General features: G+C 39.2%; 1 protein-coding gene across 7 annotated transcripts in view; it reads right to left on the reverse strand.

Annotated features, from left to right (window-relative positions):
• The window catches only part of POU2F1 (POU class 2 homeobox 1), a 115,887-nt gene that overhangs the window by 68,432 nt on the left and 28,886 nt on the right, over nucleotides 1–18,569 (reverse strand). The window contains exon 1 of one of the 7 annotated variants that reach the window (XM_075768680.1): nucleotides 9,448–9,469. The exons of the other annotated variants lie outside the window; for them this stretch is intronic. The gene's annotated coding sequence lies outside the window, so the exon portion shown is untranslated. Of the gene's footprint in view, nucleotides 1–9,447; nucleotides 9,470–18,569 lie in introns of those variants that run through there. 7 annotated transcript variants of the gene reach the window in all.

Raw genomic sequence — 18,569 nt, forward strand, 5'->3', positions numbered from 1 at the left:
AGCCCCGAGGAGAAGGACTTGGGGGTGTTGGTGAATGAGAAGCTCAACACGACCTGGCATTGTGCACTTGCAGCCCAGAAAGCCAACCATATCCTGGGCTGCATCAAAAGCAGCGTGACCAGCAGGTCAAGGGAGGTGATTCTGCCCCTCTACTCCACTCTCCTGAGACCCCACCTGGAGTACTGCATCCAGCTCTGGGGGCCCCAGTACAAGAAAGATCTAGAAGCTGCTGGAGCGAGTCCAGAGGGGGGCCACGAAGATGATCAGAGGGCTGGAGAACCTCTCCTATGAGGACAGGCTGAGACAGTTGGGGTTGTTCAGCCTGGAGAAGAGAAGGCTCCAGGGAGACCTTATAGCAGCCTTCCAGTACCTGAAGGGAGCCTACAGGAAAGCTGGAGAGGGACTGTTTATCAGGGAGTGCAGTGATAGGACATGGGGTAATGGCCTTAAGCTGAAGGAGGGTAGCTTTAGATTAGATATTAGGAAGAAATTGTTTCCTGTGAGGGTGGTGAGGCACTGGAACAGGTTGCCCAGAGAAGCTGTGGATGCCCCCTGCCTGGAAGTGTTCAAGGCCAGGTTGGATGGGGCTTTGGGCAACGTGGTCTAGTGGAGGGTGTCCCTGCCCATGGCAGGGGGGTTGGAACTAGATGGTCTTTAATGGTCCTTCCAACCCAAATCATTCTATGATTCTAAGGCAAGCTTACCCAGGAACATTCAGCTTCTAACTATACAAGAGGCAACCATTGTGCTGTTTCATATGAGAAGATACATTTATGTAAGAAAGGGGAAATATAAGCAAACAGGAGCAGTTTAATGTGCATACTGGAAGTCAGGTGTAAATTTTATTCATCCATCAACATATATAAGACATTGTACACCTGTGAGTTTTATCCATTACCCCACCTGTGGGAACTAGCCTTAATCCACTACTAACCTGAAAGCTGCTCATTTGCTTAAGTAGTTTTAGTTTTCTTCTCTACCCTTTCTGCATTCCCTTCCAAATTTCTTTTCAGACTAATCAGCAGCACTTCAACGAAACAGCTGAGCTGGTGGCATTAAAATGACCAGGGAAACACACAAAGCTTTAACAGGGTACAACCACTGAGAAAGTGAAACATGCCATTTAGTGTTAAAAATGATGAATGTAAGCCCACTCAATCGAAAAAAAAAATCAATTCATGAGAAGAAAAACAAAAATTAGTATTCCCCTATAGGCCTGGCATGGTTTGCACTTTAAGAGCCACACCATATTAACAGTCCATCATATGTTAATAAAAGCCAAAGAATTAAAACCCAAAGGCTCTTGGTCTGTACTACAAGCAACAGGTTTATACAATTTACAGAAAGAAATGAAATGGATATACAGGTGGCAGAGTCTGGAATTTGAGAAGCGGAAAAATGAAGATATTTACATTGGACGGGCGTATGTCATTTTGAAAGAATTTCAAGTGTAGTACCAGCTAATACCGGTATAAGAAATAAATACCTGATGTCAGGTGTTGAGGAGACAAATATGCATGCGCACATGCACACGCACTCTCTCATATGTATCTTTTATACAAAGAGGCAGGTTTTGTACATCTCAAAAATACAGAAAATTTAAGCGCATATTGATTCTGTCTTCTACAGCTCTTATCTCTGCTGTGGTTTCTATTCATGACAGTTGATGCATGCTGAGGACAAACTTGGAATGAAATTGCCCATATGTAATTAGAATGTCATTTGGCCAGATCAGCACTAATCCTACATGTGGTACTTGCTTATAGAGGACTTAAAGGGGGGATGGAGGGGAAGGGAGAAGGTAACAGGGAGGAGTGAAGGTTTTGACTTCTGAAGAGACTTGGAGATGAGCATAGTGTTTTTGTAATAAAAGGAGGCTATTAAGCTGTCCTGTGTAACTTAGGCCTCAACTTCCAGGTGATGGATTAGATTAAAAACACTGTATTTGAATAAACACATTCCAAGAGATGGAGCTATACCATTTTCTTAGCTTTAACTGTTAACTTGAAGTCCCTTTTTTATAAGAATAATGCATGCTTTAAGACTGAAATCACCTAGGATCAGTTTCCAGCAACTTATGTTACGCACCTTCAGCTGGTTAGAGGCTTCGTTAAACAAAAGTCCCCTAATGTACTGTGAGCAAGTCACTGTTCACTTGGTACAACTCAGTTTCACCAAAGATTCTGAATTTTAAAATCAGTTTGACAGGCTTTTCAGACTCTGAATCCATCATGACTCTTCTCAGAAACATCTTTGGCTTTGTTAGCAACTGTTCTGATGTTACAAATTTCCTAGTAGCACCATAAGGTTAGTCTCAACTATATTTATAATTCAAGTATTGCAATTGTTATCATAGGTACAGATTATAATTTATCACAATTCAATTCATTTTTAGAGTCCATGTGTTTCAAAGCATAGACTCCTCTTCCAAAAGCGGAATCTACATCTCTTTTGCTAGATGTTTAGCAGATACTGTATTTGGCTAAATTAAAATACATGGTGCATTTCCCAGAGAAACTGGTGAATCTTAGATCCCTTTGTATTAACTGATGTGATAGTTGCAACTCCACCAATCTTTGCATCCTCGGAAAGCTTTACCAACACAACTTCCATATTTCTTCTTGATCACTGGCACATACAGAAGAGTACTTGCTGAAGAAAAAGACACAGCTAGTAGATTTTGACTTTCCATTAACAACTATACTGAGATTTTTCAGTTATCCTGTCCTTAATCCTTTTAGTATGTGTTACTATTGATTTTGTATCACTTTAATTTGGTAATCAATGAAGCAAGCCATTCTAAATCAGATACATTATAAAAGAGTGCATTTTATCAATACAATTACAAAACGAAGCTTTAATCTCAACAAGAACTGAAAAAGCTTACAGCAAATTCATGTGAAGACTTTCTCTCCTACCCAAGAAAATTATATAAATTGACATTAGATTATTTTTATTGACCAAAAACTGTCTATCAGCAAATAAAATTATCTAGTCACTCAAGTAGGTGCAGCTGGCCTCTAGTTTTTGAAATAAACCTGCCCCATTTTTTCACATTATTGACTCACTCATTTTTCCACCCCCGTTCTGCAGCTTTCTTGGCCTCTTAAGATTTACCAACAGCAACAAATACGTAACATCAAAAAATTAGAGAGATTCCTTTCTAGTCATTGTGAATTACTAAATGCAAGCTGCCTCACCCTGCCCTGCAGATTTTAGAAATCCAACTCATACAATCTCAAGCATTCCTGTCCCTCCCCATTCCTGTTTACTTTGAGAAGGGCATTTTTTCTCCGTTTTTAGGCTTGCACATTTCAAAAAATGCCTCTGAACTACAGCTCCATGGGCTGGTCAGTCAACCTAACAGCTGGCCCCCACCACAGGTGAGGGGAAGGGGGGGGGGAATCTCACTGATTCCTCTTTTTTGGGGGTTGATGTGGGGTTTTGGCACTGCTTTATCAGGTCCCAGGGGTGTTTAACTAGCACAAAAAGTTGCTAAGAGAGAAGCAGGCAGCGGTTGGGGAGCAGGGGAAAAGGTGCTCCTGCTTTCAACAGCAAGCTGCTATAGTGGTTCACTTTGCCCTCATGAAATCCTATCTGCAGAAGTATTCATCCTTCATCATACAATCATAATGATAAAACAAGTTTTATATGTAAATTTTGCAATGGATGCATTTATTGGCATTGCTTCAGCTTTATCTTCTTGATGAACACCACCAGGAAAAATAGATTAGGGTATTGTTCCAAACAATTCCTTGTGTAATTGTATTCCAATAGCTTGAGAGGTAGATATTGTGATTCCACATGGCTACATCAGACAATGCTTCCCAAATCATGCTACTGCCTTATTTCCTAACCAGGACATAACCATCTTGGAGAGAAAACACAGGCTGCTATTTCAGAAGCAGAGTACAGTGAGCAAACTGATGAAGCTGTAGCTGGGACTCCTGGTCTCCCAAGCTAGCAGAAAGGTAGTGAAACCAGACCCCCATTTGGACACCTCTTTGCCTCATCAGGAGCAGGGAAGCCATGTAAAGTATTTACTACATTTATTTTTCAATATACTTTTTTGGGTTTTGTTTGTTTGTGGGTTTTTGTTGGTTTGTTTTTTTTAATCTATAGCATCCTTTCAAATAGCAGAATATGGGGAGTTACTTATCTGTCAAGCAGCTTTTGTTGATGGAAAGTAGATATTCGGTAGCAGAGGTACAATTTAGATGTCGTCATCACCGAGTTTATTCTTTTAGTTCCCTCATTTTTATATTATTTTTAAAATATCAGCCATCAGCATTTGTGCATCTCACAGAGATCTGTTCTCTCAGAGATTATTTGGCTGCAATACTCAAGAGGTAGACCCCAGGATGAGAAAGACCCTTCAAACAGCATTCCTCACAATTCCTTTTTCAAATTTTACTTCACCATGCAGGTTGGGAATCTTACAGCATTACTTCAGCTTACAGCTAATCTATCCTACCAGCGCAATGAATCATCAGTTTGACTATTAAATTAACAGTGAAATTAATAATTAATTTCTTAGGTTTTTGTACTGCCTAATTACATAAACATATGAAGGGCCCTTTTTATTGCTGCTGAGCTCACCTTATTTGGTTTTAATACCAGTTTTTACTAGTAGGTTTTTATTATATTCTTGCACTTGAAATCAGAGATATGTTCAGTACTGAATCATGCACCTACTATGTTAGCTATTAAAATTATCTAATTGGTAACGTTAATACCACAGACCTCCCCAGCATAGATTTGACATTCCAAATGCTCCTCCTCACTTAAAATTTTCACCATACACCCCCGCTGCAAATAATTGTCCTTGCTATTTCTTTGTTAGGTTTCTGGTTATGCTTTGATTATGGTAGACCCTATCCTTTTTCCAGAGGCTCTCTCTTCTGGAAAGAGATCTCGTGCATAACTAAATTTAAACTTCGCTTCCCTAAGCAGTCTTTCCAGCTACACATTTCTGTTCAAATCAACAGACAGCATCTGTTTAAGTAGTCATAAGAATTGTTGCTAAGAGATGAATCACCTAACCTAAAACTTGCCTGACTATGATTAATACTAGGTACAAGAAACCTCACAGTGGACACCCATGGAATAGCCTACTTACCAGAGAAGTTTCTTCCTAATCCCCTTTGGTTAGCACTTTATTTGTTCCCTGATGTATAATGGTTTTTCAATTCTTTACAAAGGCTTTACAAAGCTTTCATTTAACCTAACATAATGTACTGTAAATGAATAATCCCTTTTCTTTCCTGATCCTGTTAATCTTTTGGCCTCAGTTACATCTCACAGCAGTGAGATGCAAATGTTAATTATGCAAGAAGTATAAGATCTGTATTTTGATTTCCATCTGTCCAATACAAGTCCAGCACAAGAGGCAGATAACTGAGTGCTTTCCTATCACCATGGGAACATGATTGCCAGGAACATACCAAGAACAAGATCTCATATTGACTCCCAGAAGCCCCAGTCAAGTACCATCTACCCATTTGAGCCTTCTTTATCTCCTTTGTTGATTCATATTTTTCACAAACTCCTGATGATTCTCACTGTAACTCAATCTTCCTCAGCACTGAAGAAATTTGTCTTACTCTAACCCATATAACATCTCCCCCTTGTTAGCATTATGTATGTCAATTATCTCATCTACATAATTTATATGATATAGAAGAAGTTGATACATTTTATTAATGTGATAATGAAAACAACCAAAGTTGACAAAATTATAGGCCAACCTCTTTTTTCCCTGGCTTTACCTCCTACGGGGTCATACCAGCACTCAACTAACCCCACAGTTGGCGAGATTAACAGGCTCAGAGAATTGGGCAGCAGAAAATGAACTCTTCTGAAAAACAATTTCAGCAGCCCAGCTCCTCAACCTGCATGGTTACAGAGTCTCAAGTGCAATGAAGCAAAGGCCACTAAGAGTGGGACTGAACAGAATCAATCTAGTTTAGTTTAAATTGTTTAAACCACAGCCTCACAATATTTAGATTTTATAACCAATTCAATCTAAGGAGTGTCCACCACTGAAACAGAAAGACCTCATTTTCTTTCCTTTCCCCAGTCACAACAAGAGGGCTCTGCCTCTTCCCTCACCCTAGTACTCACCTAACCAGAGGGAGAGACAATTTGACTTGGCAATAGAGAAGGAAATTAACTTGATATAATCACAGAATGGTTTGGGCTGGAAGGGATCTTAAAGACCCAAGGGCAGGGACATCCTCCACTAGACCAGGTTGACCAAAGCCCCAGCCAACCTGGCCTTGAACACTTACAGGCATCCACAACCTCTCTGGGCAACCTGTTCCAGTGCCTCACCACTCTCAGAGGAAACAATTTCTTCCTAATATCTAATCTAAATCTACTTTCAGCTTAAGGCCACCACCCCACGTCCTATCACTACATGCTCTTGTAAACAGTCCCTCTCCAGCTCTCTTGCAGGCCCCCTTCAGGTACTGGAAAAGCTAAAAGAAAATTATTTTCTTTCACATTAAATCAGCTATGTGTGGAAGTCAAAGACTGAAAACAGACACAAGGACAGAGGCTGAATCATGAAGGAGTGGGAGAGAGAGGAGAAATGGTCTATGCTTCTAGTGGCATGAAACTTAAAAACAGTTTGTGTCATAACAGCATGAGAATAAAGAGACAGGGTACAGCAATGTGATGGTTTACTAATGTTAAAAGGAGGCCACACTCTCCACTGGGATTTCCCATCATTACTGACTATGTTGCGCTGGCTTCCAGAAGGGCATATAACTTGCCAGAATGGTATAAGACTTTCTAAGGGAAGATGAGTAAAGGCAAGATGATGAGGCTGAAGGTATGGAGTAAGGGCAGTTCCATTCCAGCTTCAGAGAGCTGTTATGTTGGCTTAGCTATGCTTGGAACCATAAATTCAGTATATACGCTTCTCTTTCAGAAACAGCAGTGTGTGGTTATACTGTTAAAGTGCCTAAAAAAAAAAAAAGTTATAATCAGATATACATACGTAGGAGTCACTCGAGTCACCATTACTGCTATTGGTAGCCAACTGCTACCTTCTCTACTACATTAGTGATTGTAGACCATAACATTAGCTTTCTTCTTAAGTAAAGCGCTGGACTGTGACCACCCAAAAGTCTTACGCTGCCTAACACCCTTGCACTCATGTTTTCAGCTTCCTTCAATTACAAGACAATGTGCAAAATCCAGCACATCAAACAATGTCAAGAGAAAGCCACAGTATCAAGACATGTTTTGTCAATACTGACTTAAGGCAGCTGAAGCAACAGTAATCTCTTAGAATTACTAGTTAGATTTTATTATCAACAGCTGATAGATAAGCATGTTAAAAATTAGTTGATATACTGCTCTGACTGCAAAATAACACAGGCTGAGTTCTATGAACTCTCTTACCAGAAACAGAGAATGAAAATACATCCATAAAATTTTCTTTTTTTTCTAGGACGGTTCTACTACCTACCATAGTAGTGAAGAACAAGATAGAGCCCACCATACTATAAACACATTTATTTTGGGTTGAACTAGAACCTAATATGTGCAATATTTTAATAGAGGAAATTAACAGAAAAAAGTTGGTGCAGCACTGCTCAACTTCAAGAGTTTTCCTTAAGCTCTCAATCTATTTACATACTATCTACTTTCTCAGAAAACCTTTGAAGAAAATATGGTGCATAAATACTACTTTCAAATTTTGGTAAAAAGCTGTCCAAAATTTTTTTCCCTTTGAAAGGATGTAAGATAGAAATGTTCTTAAAACACAGGCTATGACAATGTAATTCAATGGGCAATGAAACTAGCAAAGGTTCTTCTCTGAAGTGTTTGTATCTTGCAATTGCTGTATTTTGAGGTTTATTTAACTGGATTATGATTAAAGCAAGAGTTTGCCCCTTTCGATATATCAGGGACTCCACCTACAAAAAAGCTGTTCTGCATGTCCTAATTTCCAGAAAAGCTTAAAATCTACGTCACCTCAGAACAAGAATCCATGTGGCAGAGAAGCCATCTTTTTGGCAAGCATTTCTTTTGGCAACCATGTCTTCTGAATCAAATTCTATGCCCCTGCATCTGTTTCCACCTCTGCTCTACTCCCTCAGTTCTACTAGTATGATCATTTGTACAGTCTCCCATGAAAATGATTAAAGAATTGATAGAGGTTAAAAGTAACAGTAGAGTTCACCATACAAAAGACTTGACTACCTTAAGGGCATTTTATATATACAGATGATAGATAAAGGATGAGTTTCTCTGATTTACTGAACTTCTGCAATAAGTGTGTTTATAAAGGTCTCTTCTCTGCATTAATTTTCCAATAACTGATGAGTGTCATTCTTAATGAATTATTTCCTTTCATGAGAATGGTAGCAGTTTCTTCTACTTGACCATCTACTGGGGAATGTCTAAGAACCTAGTCTCCTTGAGACTTCCATGGCCCTGACAAACGGGACCAACTGGACAGCGGATGGAAAAAGATTATGAGGTGGGATTAACAGTCAGTGTACTCCAGTAATCTCAATGTTCTTTGGAAACCAGGCTTAAAATCCTCCTGCCCAAAAAATCTTGCCAACCTATGAGGTTTAATAAAGCTCATAGGTTTTTAGTATAAAGTCTAAATGAGATTATAAACAGACTAACAAACAACAAAAATATATTCCCCCCCAAAAAGAAATAGGACCTTTTGTCGGTACATCATCTTCTTCCCTGCAACCCAGAAACTACGTAAAGGCATATTTACCCTCTTTTTAAATATCTTTCTGTTCTCTCCCTATAATATGCTGTGTTTTTATTTCATAGCCTCTCACTCTCAACTTGAGGCACAGGCCATTCTCTTAAATCTACCTTATTAGCTTCACAAATGCATGGTACACCAAGGTCAAGGTATAAGAAAAAAATTCTTACGGCTCAAAGCAGGTACAAAGAATAGAAATGCTTGAAATAAGGGCTGAAACAGTACATGCTCTAAGAGGGCATGCCTCAAACAACCAGATTCACACAAAGGGGAAAAGAAAATGTTGCACTCCAATTTAATCAAAAGCCATTGGACACAACAGCTGACTCCGCAGCCCTAGTGACCTGAAGAGTAATTTTATTAGTTATACGGAAATACCTATTTTCAAGTTCCAACTTCCATTCCTCCCTACTTTCCCACATTGCCTATGAAGAGGGGGAAATTTACGTAAGCAGCATTTTTACAGGTTCCTTTTCAAGAAATTCTGTCAAATGGAGTAAGATAGTTCCCTTCCCTTATTTGGAGCAATATACCTTTTTAAATAGCACATGCTGAAATGCAAAACCAAATAATTTTAAATTTAAAGCAGCACTGGCACTTGGAACCTACGCACATCAAAAAAGCTCAAAACACATCTAAAGAAACAATATTGGAAACTTCAGCACACAAAATTTCCACTAAATCTAGATTTTGGTACAGCTTACACAAATTTAGCAGGAGTGGTGTAGGTAAAGCTGTCCCAGTATCTGCTGCACAACAGTTCAGTTGTGTTCAATTTTCACCTAAAAAGATACAGTTGTTACCTGTGAAAGCAGACTACAATACATTATACTGTATATTTTACACACCAATAAACATTAAGAAATGCTTCTGGTATTTTAGTAGAATTTTGCCCATTTGTATCAAGCACACTTTTAACTTGTGCCTTTAGCTGTGGTTTCCCTATGAACAAAAAAGGAGCATAAAAGTGATGCTACTGTTTTGTTTAATACCTAATAGGTTCTGACTACCTGCAAGTTCTACTAACTTTACTCTGACACCAACTAGTAAAACTGTTAAGCAGCAGAGGCATATTGGTAGCTTACTGTAGGCAAAGCAATACAAACACTGTATAATACACATTTGTTTTGTATTTAGAAAACTGTTTACCATTACATGAGTTAATTTTTATATTAAGAACTTCAGTTTTACAGGTATGAATGGCATAAACAACTACCCCAGCCCAGAAAACCTTAATTACTTAAAAATGAAACAACAACAACAAAAATGAACATTTAAAGCTCTCCACTCATCAACACCAGAATATTTCAACAGAAAACAATAAGATAACTTGGCACAGAATACAACCACACATGCACATTTTCTCCATGAAACACAAGATAACTGAGCTCTGCGGTTTTCACTAGATTAATTATTTCTCTACCCTTGCCCTGTGCAAACTCCAGCTTGCTTTGAACCAAAGACCTTTATGGTTCAAGTCCCAGGAGATGCTGAGAAGGTGTTCTCAGTGGAACAAACTTTTCCAGAGAAATCACATTCTGATTTGAGAGAATTCATTTCTTTTGGCCTTTGGGGGAACACTGCAAGTCCCATGTATTTGTTCAAGTCTTTACCTAGCGAGAGCAGAATCCCTTCTAGGCTTTGTCAGGTTCATGCTGATCTTGCAACATCTGGCAGTGTACAGCCACATTGTTCACTTATTTTTAATTTTGTACATCAAGTAATTTTAACCCAATCTTTTGAAGAACACTGTAAATTCCTTTAAAACAGGAATTTAAGAGAAACCTTCAAGTAATATTGAGTCAATTACACAGAGTTAAAATATAACATGTTGAACAACAAGAAATAGTTTAGTATTAAACAAGAATATACAACTAGAAAGTTAAGGTGAGGTAAAGCTTAAGAGACAGGAGTGAAATGCTGTGTAGGTATGTGAACCACCTCTAATATTGACAATATGATCACAAAAGACATTAATAGGTAAGGCATCCCAAGTGGCACCAAAAAAAAAAAATTATGCATTTGAAATATGAAATCTTATTATTCAGGAAAAAGTAAAAAGGAATAAATTAAAAAACAAAAAAAAGGCTGCAGAGGAAGAGAAAAACAGATTTAAGAGTAACCCTTCCATTTTGAACAGCCACAAATATTTCAAGCACCTACATCATAACTGCTCACATAATTAATTCAGTGGAGCAGTCAGAAACAGCAATACTGAGACAGCCACAGTGCAGCAGTCTGCACTTTGCTGTAGGGAAATTTTTCCTGAAGACAGATGCCACCCGGAGGAACAAAACCAGAAAAACAATCGGCTGCCTGACCAGAGGCAAGGCAAGGAGAGATTAGAACTGCAAGCCTCTCTCTCCTCCCGAGACTCCCAGCCTGCGTTCGCAGAACAAACCCGCACAGCAATTTTCCAAAGGAAGACAAAGCAAGCTGTACTCTGACTACGAGACGAGTGAAAGAAAAAGCAGACTGGCCTCTAAAAAAGGGCTGCAAGAAGAAAGTGTACATGCTTCTCCTAACAGCAAGCACAACCGTGAATGCTACTTTTCAGTTGCCTAGGATCACACCAGTGTTCAGTGTGTGCTGGTAAGCCAAAAGACAGGGGTTTTTGCTCACTAACTGTAATTTTTTAAGTGGATTGTCAGCAGTGATTCTCTATTTAGGAAACCTGTGTTCTCTCAGCTGAGAAAATTATGCCTTCTGAGGAAGAGAACTGTTTGGGCCATGTCTGTAACTCCCATGGAGAGCTGAGCATTTAAACTTAACAGCTGATAAGCAACCACAGACATGACAGCTTCATTTTCTTTTTACGTTCTTAAACCGTATGTTAATGCATATTGGGAAATTTAGAACTATCTGGAAGGGTAACTAGTTCTGTTAATTAAGCTGTCCAAGTATGGACATGGAAGATATCCATGAGGCTTTAATGTAAAATTTCATACTGCAGGACTACTCTCTTCAAATGCGGGCACTATGGCCAGAAACAAGAACTGGGGATCACAGTGCTTAATCCTAGACAGTGAACTCCACACAGCAGCTCCAAAGTGCAGAAGTCATCTATCCAACTCTCTAGACCTCACCAAGAATACCAATAGTTACTTCAACATGACATTACTGACAATGACTTCAACATGACATAACTATGAGGACAGGCTGAGAGAGTTGGGGTTGTTCAGCCTGGAGAAGAGAAGGTTCTGGGGAGATCTAATTGCGGCCTTCCAGTACCTGAAGGGGCCTACAGGAAAGCTGGGGAGGGACTGTTTACAAAGGCAGGGAGTGATAGAACAAGGGGTAATGGCTTTAAGCTGAAGGAGGGTAGCTTTAGATTAGATATTAGGAAGAAATTGTTTCCTGTGAGGGTGGTGAGGCACTGGAACAGGTTGCCCAGAGAGGCTGTGGATGCCCCCTGCCTGGAAGTGTTCAAGGCCAGGTTGGATGGGGCTTTGGGCAACGTGGTCTAGTGGAGGGTGTCCCTGCCCATGGCAGGGGGGTTGGAACTAGATGATCTTTAAGGTCCCTTCCAACCCAAACCGTTCTGTGATTCTATATTGTGGGGAAAGATCATGAGGCTTCTCAGGTACTGCAGCTGCAGTGTCAATGACCTAAACCAGACACCTGTGGCTTGACTCCAGTCCCAGAACAATCAGCTAGAAATAGTTCTGAATGCAAGACAAGCCTTTAAAAATCTCTACATTCAGATGTGCAGCATGAAAAAACAGGAAGGATGGCAAAATCAAATAGGTTGCAATGAGTAAGAATAACCTAGACTGTGTTAGTGAGAATTGATAAGGAAAATAAACATCAAAGATGAAGAATTAGAGTTGTTGGAGTTTTTTGGTATAGCAGGGGGGTTTGTTTATGTTGTTTGGTTTTGTGGGGTTTGGGGTGTTTTTTTTTTTTTTTGTTTGGTTTGTGGATTAGGTTGGGGTGGGGTTTTTTTGGAAGAAACAACAACTCTATGTTTCACTTTAAAACAACATATGCAATCCTCAGAATAGCTCCCTGGATCTGACACCAGTAATCTGAATTGGGATGGCTGATTGTGCATTGCTGTAATTTTTAGAAGACCTGAAAAACATGGCCAAGTACTGTTGAGATCAGATAGTCACGTGACTAGAGACAAAAGAACCCAAACTGACAAGAATAAATTAAGACTAATTTTATCAATTATGTCCAAAAGCTCCAGAACTGGTTGCTACTGACTATCTCAAACAATAAAAATGTTGGGCGTGTGTGTGTGTGTGAGAAAAGATGGGAGGGATGCTATAATGAAATAGCTTGACCAAGGTCACATGGGGGGGGGGGGGTAGAAGAAGACACAATACCAAACCAAAAACAACAACAAAAAACACCCAGCACCAAACCAAAAGAAAAAAAAAAAAAACCAGCAAAAAACCCACAACAGAGCTGGAGGCAGAAGCCAGCATTCCCAATGCCCAGTCAAGGTGGTGAACCTGTCTTCACATTCCTGATGACTCTAGAAACAGAAACACATGGAAAACACAATGATTCTTTTGTTCTAATCCAAGGGGTAGTATGCCAAAAAAAGTCTCCAGTGCCACAAGTTGGAGTGTGTCAATAAGCTGGTTTAAATAGCTATGTGCTTGCAGCTGTACAAAATAATTCAGATTAGCTTTGTCCTTTATAAAACCAGATTACAGTCAAAAAGCTGTTGACTGTTCTTTTACATAGACAGTTACTGTATGCCCTTCAGAGTAAGTGGTTATCATAAGGCAATTTGTTTGTATGTGAAGACCCGTCTTCTCTTTTCTAACACCCAGTCAGGACAGGCCCCACTGTCATGGCAAAGCAGACAGTCCTTTCCTAAACCACTACAGCCTGAATAATTTACCCACTAAAGAGGACTCTCTACTGAATGTACTTGAACAGATTTTGCTACACCAATTTCTAATTAATTTAACATTTTGTTTTGCCCTTAGAAAGGAAAACGTCAAGCATCAGTACACAAAACCTCCTCTTCACAACCCTGATAAGAGATTGATTTAAACACACAGCAGAATGGTAATAAATGTCGAAAGTTTTTCTTAGTGTTCAAAATCCAATGTGCAACGGAATCTTTTTGCAAAAGTTGCTGGTTTATGCTGCTGCCTGAAAAAAATGTGAAATGCAAGAAACAAAGAAGTTAAACATAAAAAGAATCCATATTATAACCTAAAGCAAGCTAGTGAAAAAAGAGCCCATTCCAGTGGCAGAGAACTCAGAATGCTAGCAACAGTTCAAAGTGCATGGTTTGCACGTCTGCAAACCAAAGAATAAAAAAAGCAGAAAATTGTATTTGTGTAAACTCAATACATTTTACATTTTGTGTGATCACGATGAGAGTAGTTATACAGCTTCAAAGCTCTACTAGGAATCTAATAAGAAATATTAGCCCTTTGGGAAGGAGCAGATTATATAATGGACCACTTTATCCGGGACCAACCCTGTGAGAATCTCAATGACTAGAACAACAAACCTAGCATTTCAGAGTTCTGATAAGCAAGCCTCTCCTGAATGACTGAGAGTTCAAAATGAAGACAAACCTGAGAAACTTCTGGCAGTGTCAGTGCAAAAGAAATAAATTCTATCATCACACTACAGGACAAAGTTTTAGATATAGAAAACTCTTTGATTAAAGTAGCAAATATTCAATTTATAGAGCTCAGTCGCATACAATGGCTTGGCACTCATACTACGGAGCATTCAAGGTATCACAGGCATACAAGAATGCCTAGAACTTGAAAATGTAGCAGCAAAGTGACAATCTTCAGAAGAGCTGTGCTCAAATTAAAAAAACTTGAAACCCAAAAGCCTCTTTTGAAAGTCTCTTCCTGAAAGTCATGGGAGTTTAGGTCAAAAAAATGGCATGGAGGCTAGAGAGGCATTTGGTGACAGCCTAACCATCTGCTTATGCACCCTGTGACCTCACCATTGGCTCAGGAAGGGGGCTGCAATTTGAACAGTTGACCCTTTCCCTCCTCCACCTCTACATTTCTCAATCAGTTTGAGGGACTGTGTTGTCATGAGGAGGGCAAGATCATCTTGCTGCTCTAACTGAATAGGATTCTTCTCTCTTGTAGGATACGTTTCAGCCATACCGCCTCAGAGGCAAATGATAACAGAGCTAGCAGAGGACACATCTAAAAGCAGGAGCAACAGGATCTCTAATGCACCACAGGCTTGGACTCTAGTGTTAAAACTCATAAAGCAATCTAAATTTTTATCTGGAAACCCGCAGTTCCACTAGTCCCGTGCCCACAAGCCTTCACAAGAGCACATCTAAGTGTATTTCAGCTGATTTAAAGATTCATATCTCTGCATGTCATATTCACTAATTTTTGAAGCTACAGCATGGATCTCAATTGAAATCTGTGTTTGCAAGTGCCAATATGGTGGTGCAAAATCGTTCTGAAGACATCATCACTTCTTAGAAATGTTCATCTTATTTCAAGAGTAGCAATATAAGTTTTTTTCCACTGCGAGGCTCTGCCTCAAGGCACTAGGTACTATTGTTGAAAATTTGTAATTTCTATGTAAGGAAGAAAACATAGTTTCGAGTAATTAAAACAAAGCCTCTTGCTAGTATGTTCTTTCATTACTTATTTCAAGAAGTCTTTAATGGAAGCTGCCAAGTCTTTACTTCTACTATGTCACTGGTCTTTCGACAGAAATTACCAAAAGTCAAAATTCAGACCCCAAGTCTGTTTTGTGCAAACATACAATTGGAAATTCACACTGGTCTCTTCTGGGTGTACATTACATGTTCTTAAAGAAAAAAAGATGAGGAAGAATATAACCTGATGGAATTTAAAACCAAAAGTTGTCAACAAAATGTTCCTGGGAAAATCATTCTCCTATTAGTGTTGGAAGGAATACTAAGAAGCTGCCACTCACTGTTTATAGTGTTGGTAAAGTGTTTTAAAATATAAGTTCCTTTTCATCTTTATAGAAATTCCAACTAGTATTAAAATCATGTTACAAAACTGCATAATACAGCCCCACCTACCTCAGAAGCTCTTTCTCTTATTTTACCCAACATGGAGCCTTTTAGTCCAGAGGTTCACAGACTTGTCAGCAGTGGTACATGCATTACACTCAGTACACAGCACAATTCCCAACAAAAGCATCTCCATGCCAGTGATCGGTAGTTAACGCTAATCAACAGTTGCTGTAGCCAAACTGTAGATGCGGCAGCTGCATTTCCTCACCCACTGTTCTACTTTCAGCAGCTGCTGCGACCATCCTGGCACAGCCAAGACCTGCATTTGCTGCTCAGAACCAGAGTGAAGATCTGCTCCCGGTGTCAGCCAAAGATCACTCTCATCAGTGAGCAGAACATCCCTGCATGCAGATGGGGAGGCAGGGTTTGGCTCAGATTTGTGAGGCTAGGGAAGATGACTATAGGTACAGCTCCATGATGGAGTAAAAGGACATAGGTTAAATGACAACAGGAGAGGCTACGTGACAAATGGTGCACGGTAAGGGGGAGGGGGAAGACAGAACAAAGGTTCATCTTCCATACTCAGGCAGCTGTAGCCACTGCCATTAATCACAGCATCCACATCTACCACAAGATGATGTACTACTGCTACCAAGACAGTATTCTATCAGAACACCTAAGTTAGATTCCACTTGCATTCTTGCATAAAATGTATCAAAATAAGCCAATTATATACTGAAAGTTCATTAAATGCCAGTATCGCCTCCCTCCCCACACAGCAGGAAGCTAAACAGGCCAATTACAAGTAGATGGGGAGGTGAGTTTAATTCCTTTGCAGGAAAGGGGGTGTGTAAAACCTTGCTTATGTACAGAGTGAAGAAAAGTTTGACTGATTACAATCAATAAGCTTTATTGTAAAATTTCTTATGCAACACGATCAACGAGGGGGTGGGGAGAACATCAAACTTGACGTGAAAAGTCAAGGTGGACTTTCCTTGCTTCGCAATCTACAAAATAGACTGATAAGAGTTATTGTTATTTCTTTCAGTAGCCTTACTGACACTTTCTCTGAAATTACTATGTTCGTAACAGTATACACTCATAAAAGCATACAGTCCAGGAGGTGAGATGGTAGCATTAAGAAGCTATGCCAAAAATATAGTGGCACATTTTCTGTTAACGATTACACATTTAATTGTGTTACACGAGCTAATAAAAATACTTCATGTCAGTGAAAATGCAGAACTAGAAGATGAAAGCAAACACAAATACCAAACCAAACAGATATCCTTGAAAATCATTTATTTAGAAAGAAGAAGTTGGGAGAACATAAATTCCAAATTCTAAGAAATACTTGTATACTTTACAATTTCCAGACAACTTAGGCATGAGTTATGCTATCCCACATAAATTATTTTCATCTTTCAAGACTCTGCCATAGAAGTCAAGCCAGCAAAAGATGCCTTTTAAATTATTAGCAAGTTTCTCATATAAGTACTAAAAAGTTTAGTTGCAATTTTAGATTTAAGATACAGTGTTTTACACCAGTCTCAGTTTTTGTATATGTATGCATACATACATTTCAGCACTATTTTTAAACTTCTCTTCAGTAAGAAGGGCCCCACTGATTTCTTTAAGAGATGTGCACTACAAAGTTCACATTTTAAATGTATCTAGGTCTGAACCTTAGCTGGTACTTTTCACCAGAACTCTGGAACAGATTGTGGTCCAAAACATAAAGAAAAATAAATAAACAAGAAAGCTTAAGAGTTCTGTATCTTTAAAGTCTTGTGGCACATATTTCCTCATAACTCTCATTTGGCCCTACTTCCTTGTTTGTTTTTGAAACAAACAGGAAGAAATTATGAACTTCCCCAAGATATTTAAGTGTGGCTGGGGCACAGAGGCAACATGTTGAAAAGAAAAGAAAACATCTGTATTTCCTTCCCATTCTCTTCCACCTGAAATAAATTCTTTGGCTGCAGTTTGTCTTCTTTTCTGGAAGCATTTACACAGTATCTAATGCTATCCACCGCCATGACTACCCCTGGGGCTTTTATGAGGGTGGGAACAATCAGTATAAGAATTACTACGGACATCAAAGAGACAAAACATTTATTGAAGAGGGAAGAGGAAGAGAGAGTGTGAGGTAACGAGGGTCCTACTGTATTTACCTTATGTGCCAAGCATGTGGACAGCAATAAAAACCATGTAGGGAGCAATTTTGGTCAGAGAAAGAACACGGCAGCCTAATGGGAGGCCTTTGTTCTTCAAAAGGGTCTCCTTTTCCCCTTTTGTGCTTCACTTAATTCATGGCATCTGAGCTGCTCTTGAACTTGACAGACAGAGAGAAGGAGGGGGGAGAGATGGAGAAAGGGGGAGACAGAAACACAAAGAAAGAAAAAAGAAAAAAGGACTTCAAAGAGTTTTCCTTTGAAAATTCAGTTGTGCTGTATGCATTGCTGAAGGTTTTAGATTCAAAAAAAGGGCAGAAAACATTTCATATAATTTCATCATGGGGATAAGTTGTTCAATGCTCTTATTAAGAAAGCTAGAAAAAAGGAACAGAACAAAAATTTTTAAAAATAACTCTATCTGAGCTAAGGAATATAAATAAAATAGAATTAGTCCCCCAGGTACTTTTTATTTATTTTCATGTTAAATCTTATTCTCAATGGATCCAAACACATTTATCAAAATCTTATCAAAAACATCTGGTTTGCAGTAGTAACCTGAAAGGCATACATTTTCTATAGAGCCCTATCAGAATTCCCAACACAGTGATTCCTGCTCGGACAGCAGCAGGAGAGCATCAGAACAGCCAGCGCCATCTGGGGGGCGAGCTCCCAGATGAGCACCCACCACATCTCTCAAGTCCAA

Source organism: Balearica regulorum, chromosome 1 (genome assembly GCF_011004875.1).
Source record: "Balearica regulorum gibbericeps isolate bBalReg1 chromosome 1, bBalReg1.pri, whole genome shotgun sequence".
In the NCBI taxonomy this organism is placed as follows: Eukaryota; Metazoa; Chordata; class Aves; order Gruiformes; family Gruidae; genus Balearica; species Balearica regulorum.